We start from the raw sequence: 15,716 nt of genomic DNA, 5'->3' as shown, positions 1-15,716 counted from the left end.
CAGCTCGAAATGAAAACAGAAGATATTTGCGTGATACGGTGGTCAAAACCTTCGGGAGTATATATAATGAATTTTTACCGACCAAAATATGTAACGTTCAAGAAAACAAAGTCCGGGAGGCACACGAGGTGGCCACGAGATAGGGGGGCGCGCCTAGTAAGGGTGGGCGCGCCCTCCACCCTCGTGGAGGCCTCGTGCCCCTCTCGGACTACTTCTTTCTTCCTAAAATTCTTAAATATAGCAAAACTGATAAAAATTGACATTGGAGTTGTTTTGGAGTCGGTTTACTTACCGTACCACATACCTATTCCTTTTTGGAGTCTGGAACATTCTGGAAGGTGTCCCTTATGTATTCCTCCGGGGTTACAGTTTCAATAGTATTAGTTTCAACATTGATAGGATTACCTCAAATATAATGTTTAATTCTTTGACCGTTCACCACCCTCGGACTTGTGCCTTCGAAGTTGTTGATTTTTATGGCACCAGAACGATAGACCTCCTCGATAACGTAAGGACCTTCCCATTTAGAGAGGAGTTTTCCTGCAAAAAATCTTAAACGAGAGTTGAATAATAACACATAATTACCTACGTTAAACTCACGCTTTTGAGTCCTTTTGTCATGCCAGAATTTGACTTTTTCTTTGAATAGCTTGGCATTCTCATAGGCTTGGGTTCTCCATTCATCAAGTGAGCTAATATCAAATAACCTCTTCTCACCGGCAAGTTTGAAGTCATAGTTGAGCTCTTTAATAGCCCAATATGCTTTATGTTCAAGTTCAAGAGGAAATGACACGCTTTTCCATAAACCATCTTATATGGAGACATACCCATAGGATTTTTGTATGCAGTTCTAGAGGCCCATAATGCATCATCAAGTTTTTTGGATCAATTCTTTCTAGGTCTGTTGACAGTCTTTTGCAAAATTAATTTGAGCTCTCTATTGCTCAACTCTACTTGACTACTAGACTGCGGATGATAAGGAGATGCGATTCTATGATTAACATCATACTTAGCAAGCATCTTAGGGAAAGCACCATGAATAAAATGTGAACCACCATCAGTCATAAGATATCTAGGGACTCCGAACCTCGGAAAAATAACTTCTTTAAGCATTTTAATAGAAGTGTTATGATCAGCACTACTAGTTGGAATAGCTTCTACCCACTTAGTAACGTAATCAACAACAACTAAAATATGTGTATAACCATTAGAGGCAGGAAAAGGTACCATATAATCAAAGCCCCAAACATCAAATGGTTCAATAACAAGAGAATAATTCATAGGCATTTCTTGACGTCTACTAATATTACCGATTCTTTGACATTCATCACAAGATAAGACAAACTTACGAGCATCTTTGAAGAGAGTAGGCCAATAAAAACCAGATTGCAATACCTTGTGTGCAGTTTTATCTCCAGCGTGGTTTCCTCCATATGATTCAGAGTGACACTTGTGTAGGATTTGTTCCTGTTCATGCTCAGGTACACAACGTCTAATAACACCATCTACTCCTTCTTTATAAAGGTGTGGGTCATCCCAGAAGTAATGTCTTAAATCATAAAAGAACTTTTTCTTTTGCTGGTATGTGAAACTTGGAGGTATAAATTTAGCAACAACGTAATTAGCGTAATCAGCATACCAAGGAGCAGTATGAGAAGCATTAATGACCGCTAATTGTTCATCAGGAAAGCTATCATCAATAGGCAGTGGCTCATCAAGAACATTCTCTAACCTAGACAAGTTGTCTGCAACGGGGTTCTCAGCTCCCTTTCTATCAATAATATGCAAATCAAATTCTTGGAGCAAGAGAACCCATCTAATGAGTCTAGGCTTAGCATCTTCTTTTCCATAAGATATTTAATAGCAGCATGATTAGTGTGAATAGTAACTTTGGAATCAACAATATAAGGTCTAAACTTATCACATGCAAACACAACTGCTAAGAATTCTTTTTAAGTAGGAGCATAATTTCTCTGGGCAGTATCAAGAGTCTTACTAGCATACTGGATAACATTCAATTTCTTATCAACTCTTTGCCCTAGAACAACACCTACAGCATAATCACTAGCATCACACATAATTTCAAAAGGTAAATTCCAATCAGGTGGCTGAACTATAGGTGCAGTGATCAAAGCTTTCTTAAGTATTTCAAATGCTTCTACACAATCATCATCAAAGACAAAAGGAATATCTTTTTGCAATAAATTAGTCAGAGGCCTAGAGATTTTAGAAAAGTCCTTAATGAACCTCCTATAAAAACCGGCATGACCAAGGAAACTTCTTATAGCTTTTATGTCCTTGGGACATGGTATCTTTGCAATAGCATCAACTTTAGCTTTATCAACTTCAATACCTCTCGCAGAAATCTTATGCCCCTAAAACAATGCCTTCATTAACCATAAAGTGACACTTTTCCCAATTCAAGATGAGACTAGTGTCTTCACATCTCTGCAAAACTCGATCAAGGTTGCTCAAGCAATCATCAAAAGAGGATCCATAAACGGAGAAATCATCCATGAACACCTCACAAATCTTTTGACAAAAGTCAGAGAATATAGCCATCATACATCTTTGAAAGGTAGCATGTGCATTACATAAACCAAAAGGCATACGTCTATAAGCAAAAGTACCAAAAGGGCAAGTAAAGGTAGTTTTCGATTGATCCTTAGCTGACACAGGTATTTGAGAGAAACCAGAATAACCATCTAGAAAGCAGAAATGAGTGTGTTTGGATAGTCTTTCTAGCATTTGATCAATAAAAGGTAAAGGGTAATGATCTTTCTTAGTAGCTTTATTTAATTTACGGAAATCAATTACCATCCTATAACCTGTAATAATTCTTTGCGGGATCAATTCATCTTTATCATTAGGAACAACGGTAATACCTCCCTTTTTAGGAACACAGTGGACAGGGCTTCCCCATTCACTATCAGCAACGGGATAAATTATACCTGCCTCAAGGAGCTTTAGTATCTCCTTTCTTACCACTTCTTTCATCTTGGGATTCAGTCGTCGTTGAGGATCTCTATTTGGTTTAGCATCGACCTCCAAATTAATTTTGTGTTGGCATAACGTAGGACTAATGCCCTTAAGATCATCCAGAGTATATCCAATAGCAGCTCGGTGCTTCTTCAGAGTTTTCAATAATCTTTCTTCTTCTTGCCCTGAAAGGTTAGCACTAATAATAACATGATATATTTTCTTTTCATCAAGATAAGCATACTTAAGATTATCAGGTAGTGGTTTGAGTTCAAACACGGGATCACCCTTGGGTGGAGGGGGATCCCCAAGAATTTCAACGGGAAGGTTGTGTTTCAGCATAGGTTCCTGTTTAAGGAACACTTCATCTATTTCCCTTCTTTCCTTCATAAACATATCGTTTTCATGGTCTAGCAAATATTGTTCTAAAGGATTAGTAGGAGGTACGGCAGTGGAAGCAAGACCAATAATCTCATCCTTACTAGGTGATTCTCTATCACGAGGATGTCTATGAAACTTAGCAAAATTAAACTCATGAGACATACCCTCTAAGTCAATTGTAACAGTATCCTTTTCACAATCAATCCTAGCATTAACTATATTCAAGAAGGGTCTACCGAAAATAATGGGACAAAAATCATCTTGTGGGGAACCAAGAACAAGAAAATCAGCAGGGTATTTAACCTTCCCACACAATACTTCAACATCTCTAACTATCCCAACTGGTTTAATGGTATCCCTATTAGCAAGCTTAATAGTAACATCTATGTCTTCCAATTCAACGGGTGCAATGTCGTGCATAATTTCTTTATATAAGTCATAGGGTATCGCACTAGCACTAGCACCCATATCACATAAACCATGGTAACAATGATCTCCTATCTTAACGGAAATAACAGGCGTGCCTACCACAGGTCTATGTATCTTAGTATCTGGTCTAGCAATATTAGCAGTCTCACCACAGAAATAAATAACATGCCCATCTAAATCATCATCCAAGAGATCTTTAACCATAGCAATACTAGGTTCAACTTTGATTTTCTCAGGAGGTGTATAAGTCCTAGTATTACTCTTACGAACAGCAGTCAAAGTTTTGGCATGATCCTTTATCCTAACAGGAAAAGGAGGTTTCTCACCATAAGCAGTAGGAACAATAGGATCACTATAGGTGACAGTCTTTTCTTCAACTGTAATAGGTGCAACTACTTTTAACTCAATGGGAGGATTATATTTAAACCACTTCTCTTTAGGGAGATCAACGTAGTAGCAAAAGATTCACAGAAAGATGCTACTATCTCAGAGTCAATTCATACTTAGCGCTAAATCCACGAAAAGCATCAGTATCCATAAAAGATTTAACACAATCGAACTTAGGTGTCATACCTGACTCCTAACCATCATTGGAACCCCAATCTTCAGAGTTGCGTTTCATTCTTTCCAATAAGTCCCACTTGAAATCAATAGTCTTCAGCATATAAGAAGCAGCACAGGAAGTATCCAGCAGGTTGCGATCATTGAGAGAAAGCCGAGCATAATTTTTTTGAATAATCATTTCTCTAGAGAGCTCATGATTGGGGCATGAATATAACATTGACTTAAGCCTCCCCCAAGCTTGAGTGATGCGTTCTCCTTGGCGAGGCCAGAAATTATATATGTAATTACGATCACGATGAACAAGATGCATAGGGTAGAACTTCTGGTGAAATTCCAACTTTAATCGTTTATAATTCCAAGATCTCGTATCATCACATGTCAATGCATCTCCCTTCAAAGATAAAGGGAAGACCTTCCTTTTGACAGCATCATCGGGAATACCTGCAAGCTTAAATAATCCACAAACTTCATCCACAAAGATAAGGTGTAAATCGGGATGCAATGTTCCATCTCCTGCAAATGGATTAGCTAGCAGTTTCTCTATCATACCCGAAGGAATCTCAAAGTAAATATTTTCAAAAAGTTCAATAGGTTGAGGAGCACCTCTTTGCTCTTCTGGTCGGGGTGAAGATACACCGAACAAGCCCCTCAAAGGATTAGTTTCCATAGTGACAAGTAACAGAAAATGTCAGCACACTATATAAATGTTTCCTAACTGAGTTCCACTCACCAAAAGCGCTACACTCCCCGGCAACGGCGCCAGAAAAGAGTCTTGATGACCCACAAGTGTAGGGGATCTATCGTAGTCCTTTTGATAAGTAAGAGTGTCGAACCCAACGAGGAGCAGAAGGAAATGATAAGCGGTTTTCAGTAAGGTTTTCTCCACAAGCACTGAAATTGTAGGTAATAGATAGTTTTGTGATAAGATAAATTGTAACGAGTAACAAGTAATGAAAGTAAATAAAGTGCAGCAAGGTGGCCCAATCCTTTTTGTAAGAAAGGATAAGCCTGGACAGTTTCTTATAATGAGAAAAGAGCTCCCGAGGACACATGGGAATTATCGTCAAGCTAGTTTTCATCACGTTCATATGATTCGCGTTCGGTACTTTGATAATTTGATATGTGGGTGGACCGGTGCTTGGGTACTGCCATTACTTGGACAAGAATCCCACTTATGATTAACCCCCATTACAAGCATCCCCAACTACAAAAGAAGTATTCAGGTAAACCTAACCACATCATTAAACATATGGATGCAAATCAGCCCCTAACGAAGCAACACATAAACTAGGGTTTAAGCTTCTGCTCTAGCAACCCATCATCTAGTTATTACTTCCCTATGGCTTCCTCTTGGCCCAAATAATGGTGAAGTGTCATGTAGTCGATGTTCACATAACACCACTAGAGGAAAAGACAACATACATCTCATAAAAATATAGAACGAATACCAAATTCACATGAGTACTAATAGCAAGACTTCACCCATGTCCTCAGGAACAAACGTAACTACTCACAAAGCATATTCATATTCATAATCAGAGGAGTAATAATATGCATTAAGGATCTGAACATATGATCTTCCACCAAGTAAACCAATTAGCATCAACTACAAGGAGTAATCAACACTACTAGCAACACACAGGTACCAATTTGTGGTTTTGATACAAGATTGGATACAAGAGACGAACTAGGGTTTTGAGAGGAGATGGTGCTGGTGAAGATGTTGATGGAGATTGACCCCCTCCCAATGAGAGGATCGTTAGTGATGACGATGGTGATGATTTCTCCCTCCCGGAGGGAAGTGTCCCCGGCAGAACAGCTCCGTCGGAGCCCTAGATTGGTTCCGCCAAGGTTCCATCTCGTGGCGGCGGTGCTTCGTCCCGTAAGCTTGCCCACGATTTTTTTCAGGGTAAAAGCCTTCATATAGCAGAAGATGGACACCGGGGGGCCACCGGGGGCCCAGGAGACTGGGGGCGCGCCCAGTAGGGGTGGGCGCGCCCCACCCTCCTGGCCAGGTTGTGGGCCCCCTGAGGTGTTTCTTCTGCTCAATAATTCTTATTAATTCCAAAAATAAGTTTCGTGGAGTTTCAGGATTTTTGGAGCAGTGCAGAATAGGTTTCCAATGTTTGCTCCTTTTCCAGCCAGAATTCCAGCTGCCGGCATTCCCCCTCTTTATGGTAAACCTTGTAAAATAAGAGAGAATAGCCATAAGTATTGAGATATAATGTGTAATAACAGCCCATAATGCAATAAATATTGATATAAAAGCATGATGCAAAATGGACGTATCAACCGCGTCTTTGGTGTCCCCTGCCACCATGAGGACACCGTTACTGCCAGGCATCTTCATGAGGTTTTAAGCTGGGTGAGTCGCCGCCATGAACTTGGCCAAGGCCGGGTACCCCAGGATTGCGTTGTATGGCAGGTCGATCCGGGCGATGTCGAAGTCGATGAGCTTGGTGCGGTAGTTGTCACGGGTCCCGTAGGTGATGGGGAGGCGGATCTACCACAGGGGGCTGGTGGAGCCATCGCAGACCCTGGAGAAGGGCTTGGTGGGGCGGAGCCGGCCGGGGGCACGTGCATCAGGCCGAATGTCTCCGCAGAGAGCACCTTGAGGCCGGCTCCATCGTCGATGAGGGTCTTGGTGACCGCCACGTTGCAGATGGTGGGGGTGCAAAGCATTGGGAGCGCGCCTGCTCCTATCGTGGCGGCTGGATGGTCCTCGGGGCCGAAGGTGAGGTCAGCCTTGGGCGCCGCCCAGTCTGGGGGAGCCCCCGAGCCCACGTGTGCAACACTTACTTGTCGGTAGAACTGCTTGATGTGGCGGTCGGAGGGTGGCGCCTGCGAGCCACCTAGGAGAGCTGCGACGATGTGGGGCGCCGATGCCGCGAAGCATGTGAGGAAGAGGCCGCGCAGCTCCTCCCAGGAGGCTACAGAGGACTCCGACAGGTTGAGAAACCAGGTGTGCGGTGCGCCTACGAGGGCCATGGGGAGCCAGTTGGCCTTCACCTTGTCGCCTCCGCCAGCCACCCAAACAGCTTCCTCATATGCATGGAGGAAGGCGGCCGGGTCCGCCGCGCCGTCGTAGCGTGGCAGCATCTCCAGTCTGAACTTGGGTGGCCACTCCACCCGTCGCAAGGCGGGAGAGAAAGCGCGGAGGCCCTTGGCTCCCTCGAAGGCACGCGACGTCTGAGTCGATGAAGGGACGCCCGCCGTCGAAGCCGGTGGCGGGATGCGGCGGACGAAGCAGCAGATTTCAGACGCACCCCTACCTGGCACGCCAAATGTTGGATTACGGGTTTCGCAAACCCTTGAAAGGTTCGAACTCTTGGGTGCGTGCGGAGATCTCAACCTACCCAGCCTGCCTACTCGCGATCCTCCTAAGCCTAGTGCAACGAGCTCGAAGAGACAAAGGGGACACAGTAGTTTATGCTGGTTCGGGCCACCTTGCGGTGTAATACCCTACTCCAGCGTTTTGGTGGATTGCCTCGAAGGGCTGAGGATGAACTAGTACAGTGGATGAATTGGCCTCAGGAGGTGAGGTGTTCTTGAGCTCAAGAGAGCTGGCGGGGTGTGAACTAGGTCAGATCTGATCCTCCCTCTATGGTGGTGGCTAAGTCCTATCTATAGTGGCCTTGGTCGTCTTTCCAAATGTTGGCGGGAAGGGATCCCACAACGACCGAATTTGAAAGGGGACAAGTAGCACAACTTATCCTGATTAAAGTGGTCTTTGCCTGTGAAAAGCCCCTGGTCGTCACGCCACGGTGGGCTCGTGATGACCTCCGCCGTGCCGTCCTGGTGGTCTTGGTCTCGTTGCACCAGAATGGGAACCTTTGGCTGATTCCTCGGGACTCCGCATCTGTGGCTTGCCTCCCATGCACCAAAGAGGAAACTGGCGCTCTGTGCCCGCTGGCGCCCGCCTGGCCTTGGTCGTCACGGCTCACGTCAGCCGAACCTCATGAGGTGCACCTTGCATAGAACTCTCTGCCCCTAGGGAGCCAGCCTGAAGAGGCCGATCCCCTCGGGGGTCTTGGCGTTGTCTGCCTCGCAAGGCTTGGCCCCTCGCGAGGGTCTTGAGCTATTGATGCCGAGGCTGGGCCATACCAGGCCGTCGATGGAGACACGCGGTGGGCCGCAAGCAGGCAAGTCTAGATACCCCCATATCCAGAACGCCGACAGTAGCCCCCGGGCCCAAGGAGCACTCGGACTTGGCTTCTAGGCGAAGCCAAAGGGCAAGTGCGGAGTGCCGCGGGCCCTAACCGCCTACAGCCTTGATGATGCATGGCAATTGATGGGACATGGGCGTCCCCACTTCTCCATGCTACCTCGGCAACTGTTCGACTTGACGGAACGATGCGACATGCAGAAGATCATCATGGCGTGAGGTCGTGGAGGCTGGCGGTTGGCCTTCCTTGGCTATAAATATGAGGGAGGGCCAGAGCCCTCCCCGCCCATCTCTCCTTCGTCTTCCTGCCGCCCGCTTCTTCTCCTTCTTCGTCTTGCTTCCATGGTGTCGCCGAGGAGGTTGTCGACGGCCGAGAAGGGGAAAGCTTCCAAGGAGGGACCAGCCTCTCCGCCTCCCAAGAGAGGCTGCGGCCATCCCCGTAAGCACCCCGCGGTAGACCCCAGAGGGTGCAGGCGTGCGCCCCCAGAGCTGGCATTTCTCTTGGTTCCCGCGGTGGCACCTCTTCTCGCGGCGGGGGCCACCGGCTTCGGAGCAGCCCCCATGACGAGGGGAAACGTGCCATGATCGTGTGCCCTCCTCAGCCACGCTTCTCCTTGCTGGACGTTCTCCCCGAGTTTGTGGTGTGGTCGGAGAGCCCGGCCGGCACCTCGCTTCGGCTTCCGTTTTTCTTCTCTGGTGAGCTTCCATCCTCGGGGCTCGATGATCTCTGGCTGCAGGCTGACGGCTGCTGCAGCAAAGCTTCGTGGGTCGGGACTGAGGTCGCCACCTCCGGCAGCGTGGTCCTGACCCGCGGTTGGCAGACATTCGCTGAAGAGGAAACTGGCGCTCTGCGCCCGCTGCCGCCCGCCTGGTCTTGGTCGTCACGGCTCACGTCAGCCGAGCCTCATGAGGTGCACCTTGCATAGAACTCTCCGCCCCTCAGGAGCCAGCCTGAAGAGGTCGATCCCCTCGGGGGTCTTGGCGTCGTCCGCCTCGCGAGGCTTGGCCCCTCGCGAAGATCTTGAGCTATTGATGTCAAAGCTAGGCCATACCAGGCCGTCGATGGAGCCACGCGGTGGGCCGTAGGCAGGCAAGTCAGGATACCCCCATACGCATACGCCGACAATGTAAACAGAATAAAAATTATTCTCTGTCTTAAATGAATAAGTGTATTGCAATAAACACGATCCTATGTTGTTCATGCTCAACAAAAACACCAAATAACGTTTATTTAGGTTCAACACTAATCCTGAAAGTATAGGGAGTGTGCAATGATGATCATATCAATCTTGGAACCACTTCCAACACACATCGTCACTTCACCCTCAACTAGTCTCCATTTATTCTACAACTCCTATTTTGAGTTATTAATATTAGCAACCGAACAGGTATCAAATACCCAGGGGCTACTAAGAGCACTAGTAAGGTACACATCAATAACATGTATATAAAATATACCTTTGTTCACTTTGCCATCCTTCTTATCCGCCAAATATTGGGGTAGTTCCGCTTCCAATGACCATTTCCTTTTCAGTACAAGGACTCAATTTCAGGATTAGGTCAAGCTTTGGGATTCTTCACGGGAGTGACAACTTGCTTGCCATTCTTCTTGAAGTTCACTTTCTTTCCCTTTCCCTTTTTTTGAAACTATTGGTTTTGTTAACCATCAACACTTGATGCTCTTTCTTAGATTTATACCTTTGCTGATTTCAGCACCGCAAAAAGCTCGGGAATAGTTTTCTTCATCCCTTGCATATTATAGTTCATAAAGAAGTTCTAGTAGCTTGGTGATAGTGACCAGAGAACTCTGTCAATCACTATCTTATCTGGAAGATTAACTCCCAGTTGATTCAAGCGATTGTAGTACCCAGACATTCTGAGCACATGCTCACAAGCTGAGCTATTCTCCTCCATCTTGTAGGCAAAGTACTTGTCAGAGGTCTCATACCTCTCAACATGGGCGTGAGTCTGAAATACCAATTTCAGCTCTTGGAACATCTCATATGCTCTATGGCGTTCAAAACGTTTTTGAAGTTCCTGTTCTATGCCGTAAAGCATGGTGCACTAAACTATCAAGTAGTCATCATATCGAGCTTGCCAAACATTCATAACGTCTGCATCTGCTCCTGCAATAGGTCTGTCACCTAGCGGTGCATTAAGGACATAATTATTTTGTGCAGTAATGAGGATAATCCTCAGATCACGAACCCAGTCCGCATCATTGCTACTTTTATCTTTCAACTTAGTTTTCTCTATGAACATATCAAAAACATAGGGAGCTATATTGCGAGCTATTGATCTACAACATAGATATGCAAATACTATCAGGACTAAGTTCATGATAAGTTTAAGTTCAATTAATCAAATTACTTAAGAACTCACACTTAAATAGACATCCCTCAAGTCATCTAAGTGATACTGATCCAAATCAACTAACCTATGTCCGATCATCAAGTGAGATGGGGTAGTCATCAATGGTGAACATCTCATGTTGATCATATCTACTATACGATTCACGTTCGACCTTTCGGTCTCTAGTGTTCTGAGGACATGTATGTACATGCTAGGCTCGTCAAGTTTAACCCAAGTATTCCGCATGCGCAAAATTGTCTTGCACCCATTGTATGTGAACGTAGAACCTATCACACCCGATCATCACGTGGTGTCTCAGCATGACGAACTATTGCAACGGTGCATACTCAGGGAGAACACTTATACCTTGAAATTTAGTTAAGGGATCATCTTATAATGCTAACGCCGTACTAAGCAAAATAAGATAAATAAAAAATAAACATCACATGAAATCAAAATATGTGACATGATATGGCCATCATCATCTTCTGCTTTTGATCTCCATCTCCAAAGCATCGTCATGATCTCCATCGTCACTGGCTCGACACCTTGATCTCCATCGTTGCATCGTGGTTGTCTCGCCAACAATTACTTCTACAACTATCGCTAACGCATGGTGATAAAGTAAAGCAATTACATGGCGTTTGCATTTCTACAATAAAGAGACAACCATAAGGCTCCTGTCGGTTGCAAATAACTTCTAAAAAACATGATCATCTCATACAATAATGTATATCACATCATGTCTTGACCATATCAAATCACAACATGCCCTGCAAAAACAAGTTAGATGTCCTCTACTTTGTTGTTGCAAGTTTTACGTGGCTGCTACGGGCTTCTAGCAAGAACCGTTCTTACCTATGGCACAAAACCACAACGGTGATTTATCAAGTTTGCTGTTTTAACCCTCAACAAGGACCGACTGCAGTCAAATTCGATTCAACTAAAGGAGGAGAAACAAACACCCGCCAGTCACCTTTATGCAAAACTAGTTGCATATCTGTCGGTGGAACGGGTCTCATGAACATGGTCATGTAAAGTTGGTCCAGGCCGCTTCATCCAACAATACCATCGAATAAATATAAGACATTGGTGGTAAGTAGTATGACGATCACCGCCCACAACTCAGTGCTCTTGCATATCATCTACGCATAGACCTGGCTATGATACCACTGTTGGGGAACGTAGCATGCAATTTCAAAAAATTTCCTATGCTCACGCAAGATCTATCTAAGAGATACATAGCAATGAGGGGGAGAGTGTGTCTACGTACCCTCGTAGACCATAAGCGGAAGCATCTAACAACGTGGTTGATATAGTCGAACTTCTTCGAGCTCCGACCGATCAAGTACCGAATGTACGACACCTCTGTGTTCTGCACATGCTCAGCTCGGTGACGTCCCCCGCCTTCTTGATCTAGCAAGGTGTCGAGGTTGTAGATGAGTTCCGTTAGCACTACGACATGGTGACGGTGATGGTGAAGTGATCCGCGCTGGGCTTCGCCTAAGTACTGCGAGAATATGACCGGGGTCTAAACCGTGGAGGGGGGCACCGCACATGGCTAACAATTGATGTTGTGTGTTGTAGGTGCCCCCCTCCCTACATATATATAGGTTGGAGGGGAGGACATGCAGCCAAGGGGGCGCCCCAAGTAGGCCGAATCCTACTCGGGGTCCTCCCCAATTCGGCCTCCCGCCTTCCTTATTTTGCTGGAGAAGAAAGGGAAGGGAGACGAGAGAAAGGAAGGGGGCCGAACCCTCCTTATTCTTTCTCCAATTCAGCCTCCTGCCTAAGGGGGCGCGCCACCCCTTGTGGGCTGGTGTGCTCCCCTCTTATGGCCCATATGGCCCATATCTTCTCCCTGGGGGTTCTGGTAACCCCTCCGGTACTCTGATATGTACCCGGTACCTTTCGGAACATTTCTGGTGTCCGAATACTATCGTGCTATATATCAATCTTTACCTCTCGACCATTAGAGACTCCTCATCATGTCTGTGATCTCATCCGGGACTCTAAACAACATTCGGTCACCAAATCACATAACTCATATAATACAATATCGTTATCGAATGTTAAGCGTGCGGACCCTACAGGTTCGAGAACTATGTAGACATGACCGAGACACCTCTCTGGTCAATAGCCAATAGCGGAACGTGGATGCTCATATTAGCTCCCACATATTCTACGAAGATCTTTATCGGTCGAACTATTATGACAACATATGTTATTCCCTTTGTCATCGGTATGTTACTTGCCCGAGATTCGATCGTTGGTATCTTCATACCTAGTTCAATCTCATTACTGGCAAGTCTCTTTACTCGTTCCATAATACATCATCCTGCAACTAACTCATTAGTCAATTTGCTTGCAAGGCTTCTTATGATGTGTATTACCGAGAGGGCCTAGAGATACCTCTCCGAACTTGGAGTGACAAATCCTAATCTCAATCTATGACAACCCAACAAAAACATTGGGAGATACATATGGAGCATCTTTATAATCACCCAGTTACGTGGTGACGTTTGATAGCACACATGGCATTCCTCCGGTATCCGGGAGTTGCATAATCTCATAGTTGAAGGAATATGTATTTGACATGAAGAAAGCAATAGGAATAAAATTGAACGATCATAACGCTAAGCTAACGAATGGATCTTGGCCATCACATCATATTCCTAATGATGTGATCTCATTTATCAAATGACAACACAGGTCTATGGTTAGGAAACTTAAGCATCTTTGATCAACGAGCTATTCTAGTAGAGGCTTACTAGGGACACGGTGTTTTGTCTATGTATCCACACATGTATCAAGTTTCCATTTAATACAATTCTAGCATGAATAATAAACATTTATCATGATATAAGGAAATATAAAATAACAACTTTATTATTGCCTCTGGGAATATTTCTTCATATAAAACATCCAAGATTGATACTTTAATAGCATGGAACAATAAAAAATTATAGATACATTGGAGATGTATCAGCATCCCCAAGCTTAATTCCTGCTCATCCTCAAGTAGGTAAATGATTAAATTAGAATTTTTGGTCTGGAATTCTACCCATCATTCATCACATATTCTTTTCTTTTGTAGCATGGACAGTTGGACTTTAGATGATTCAGAGCAATAGTCTATAATCTGACATGAAGACCTCAATACTCAAGCATATCAACAAGCAACCATGTGTTTCAAAATATCAACACTAAAGAAAGCTATCCCTAGCCCATTATGCTCAATCATTGACCCATTCATGAAACACACTCAAATATTATCTACATCCAATGCAGAAGTATGATAATAGTGTTCCCTAGTTGGTGCTTTATAAGAGAAGGTGGAGACTCAAATAAAAATAAAAATTGCATAAAAGTAAGTAGATAGGCCTTCGCAGAGGGAAGCAGAGATTTGTAGAGATGCTAGAGCTAAAAGGTTAAATAGAGATTTAAAAAATTGTTTTGAGGGGCATGCTATTCCCGTCAACGAAAACGACAGTTAATTTCCAATGTCTTCCATGCTAGGTAAATCATAGGCGGTTCTCAAACATAAAATAAAGTTTATTCCTTTTTCCGCCATTCTTTCACAATCCATGGCTAGCCGTATCCACGGGTACCTTCCATACCAACACTTTCCAAAGAATTTATTATTTGACAACATAAAGTGAATTTCTTTTTCATTTCGGGATGGGCATCCTTATTTCTGGCCACACTCTCGTGCAATGACAAGTGAATAAACACTCATCTTGACAATAACATACCTAGCATGGAAAATATCGGCCACCCCTGCTGAGGGAGTCCTGGACTAGGGGGTGTCCGGATAGCCGAACTATCATCATTGGCCGGACTCCAAGACTATGAAGATACAAGATTGAAGACTTCGTCCCGTGTCCGGATGGGACTTTCCTTGGCGTGGAAGGCAAGCTTGGCGATGCGGATATGCAGATCTCCTACCATTGTAACCGACTCTGTGTAACCCTAGCCCTCTCCGGTGTCTATATAAACCGGAGGGTTTTAGTCCATAGGACATATAACAATCATACCATAGGATAGCTTCTAGGGTTTAGCCTCCTTGATCTCGTGGTAGATCAACTCTTGTAGTACTCATATTATCAATATCAATCAAGCAGGAGTAGGGTTTTACCTCCATCGAGAGGGCCCGAACCTGGGTAAAAACATCATGTCCCTTGTCTCCTGTTACCATCCGCCTAGAAGCACAGTTCGGGACCCCCTACCCGAGGTCCGCCGGTTTTGACACCGACATTGGTGCTTTCATTGAGAGTTCTTCTGTGTTGTCACCTATAGGCCCGATGGCTCCTTCGATCATCAACAACAACACGGTCCAGGGTGAGATTTTTCTCCCCGGACAGATCTTCGTATTCGGCGGCTTCGCACTGCGGGCCAATTCACTTGGCGATCTGGAGCAGATCGAAAGCTACGCCCCTGGCCATCAGGTCAGATTTGGAAGTTTGAACAATACGGCCGATATCCGCGGAGACTTGATCTTCGACGGATTCGAGCCACAGCCGGGCGTGCCGCACTGTCCCGATCGGCATGATTCAGCCCTGCTGCCGGACAGTGCCCTGGAGGCTGCACAAGAGTCCGCTCCGACCCTTGGTTCGAAACCGACGACGCCAATCGAGGATGGGTGGTTGGACACCGCCTCGGGGGCTGCTACCTCTATGGTGATAGAGCCGAATACCGACCCTGTCCCGCATGAAGCTCGTGACTCCGAGGTGCCGGACTCCTCTCCGGACTTCGAACCTCCCGCGGCCCCTCCAATCGAACCCGATTGGGCGCCGATCATGGAGTTCACCGCTACGGACATCTTTCATCACTCGCCTTTTGGTGA

This window comes from Triticum dicoccoides, chromosome 6B (assembly GCF_002162155.2).
Source record: "Triticum dicoccoides isolate Atlit2015 ecotype Zavitan chromosome 6B, WEW_v2.0, whole genome shotgun sequence".
Taxonomy (NCBI): domain Eukaryota; kingdom Viridiplantae; phylum Streptophyta; class Magnoliopsida; order Poales; family Poaceae; genus Triticum; species Triticum dicoccoides.
Note: the sequence above shows the minus strand (reverse complement) of the source record.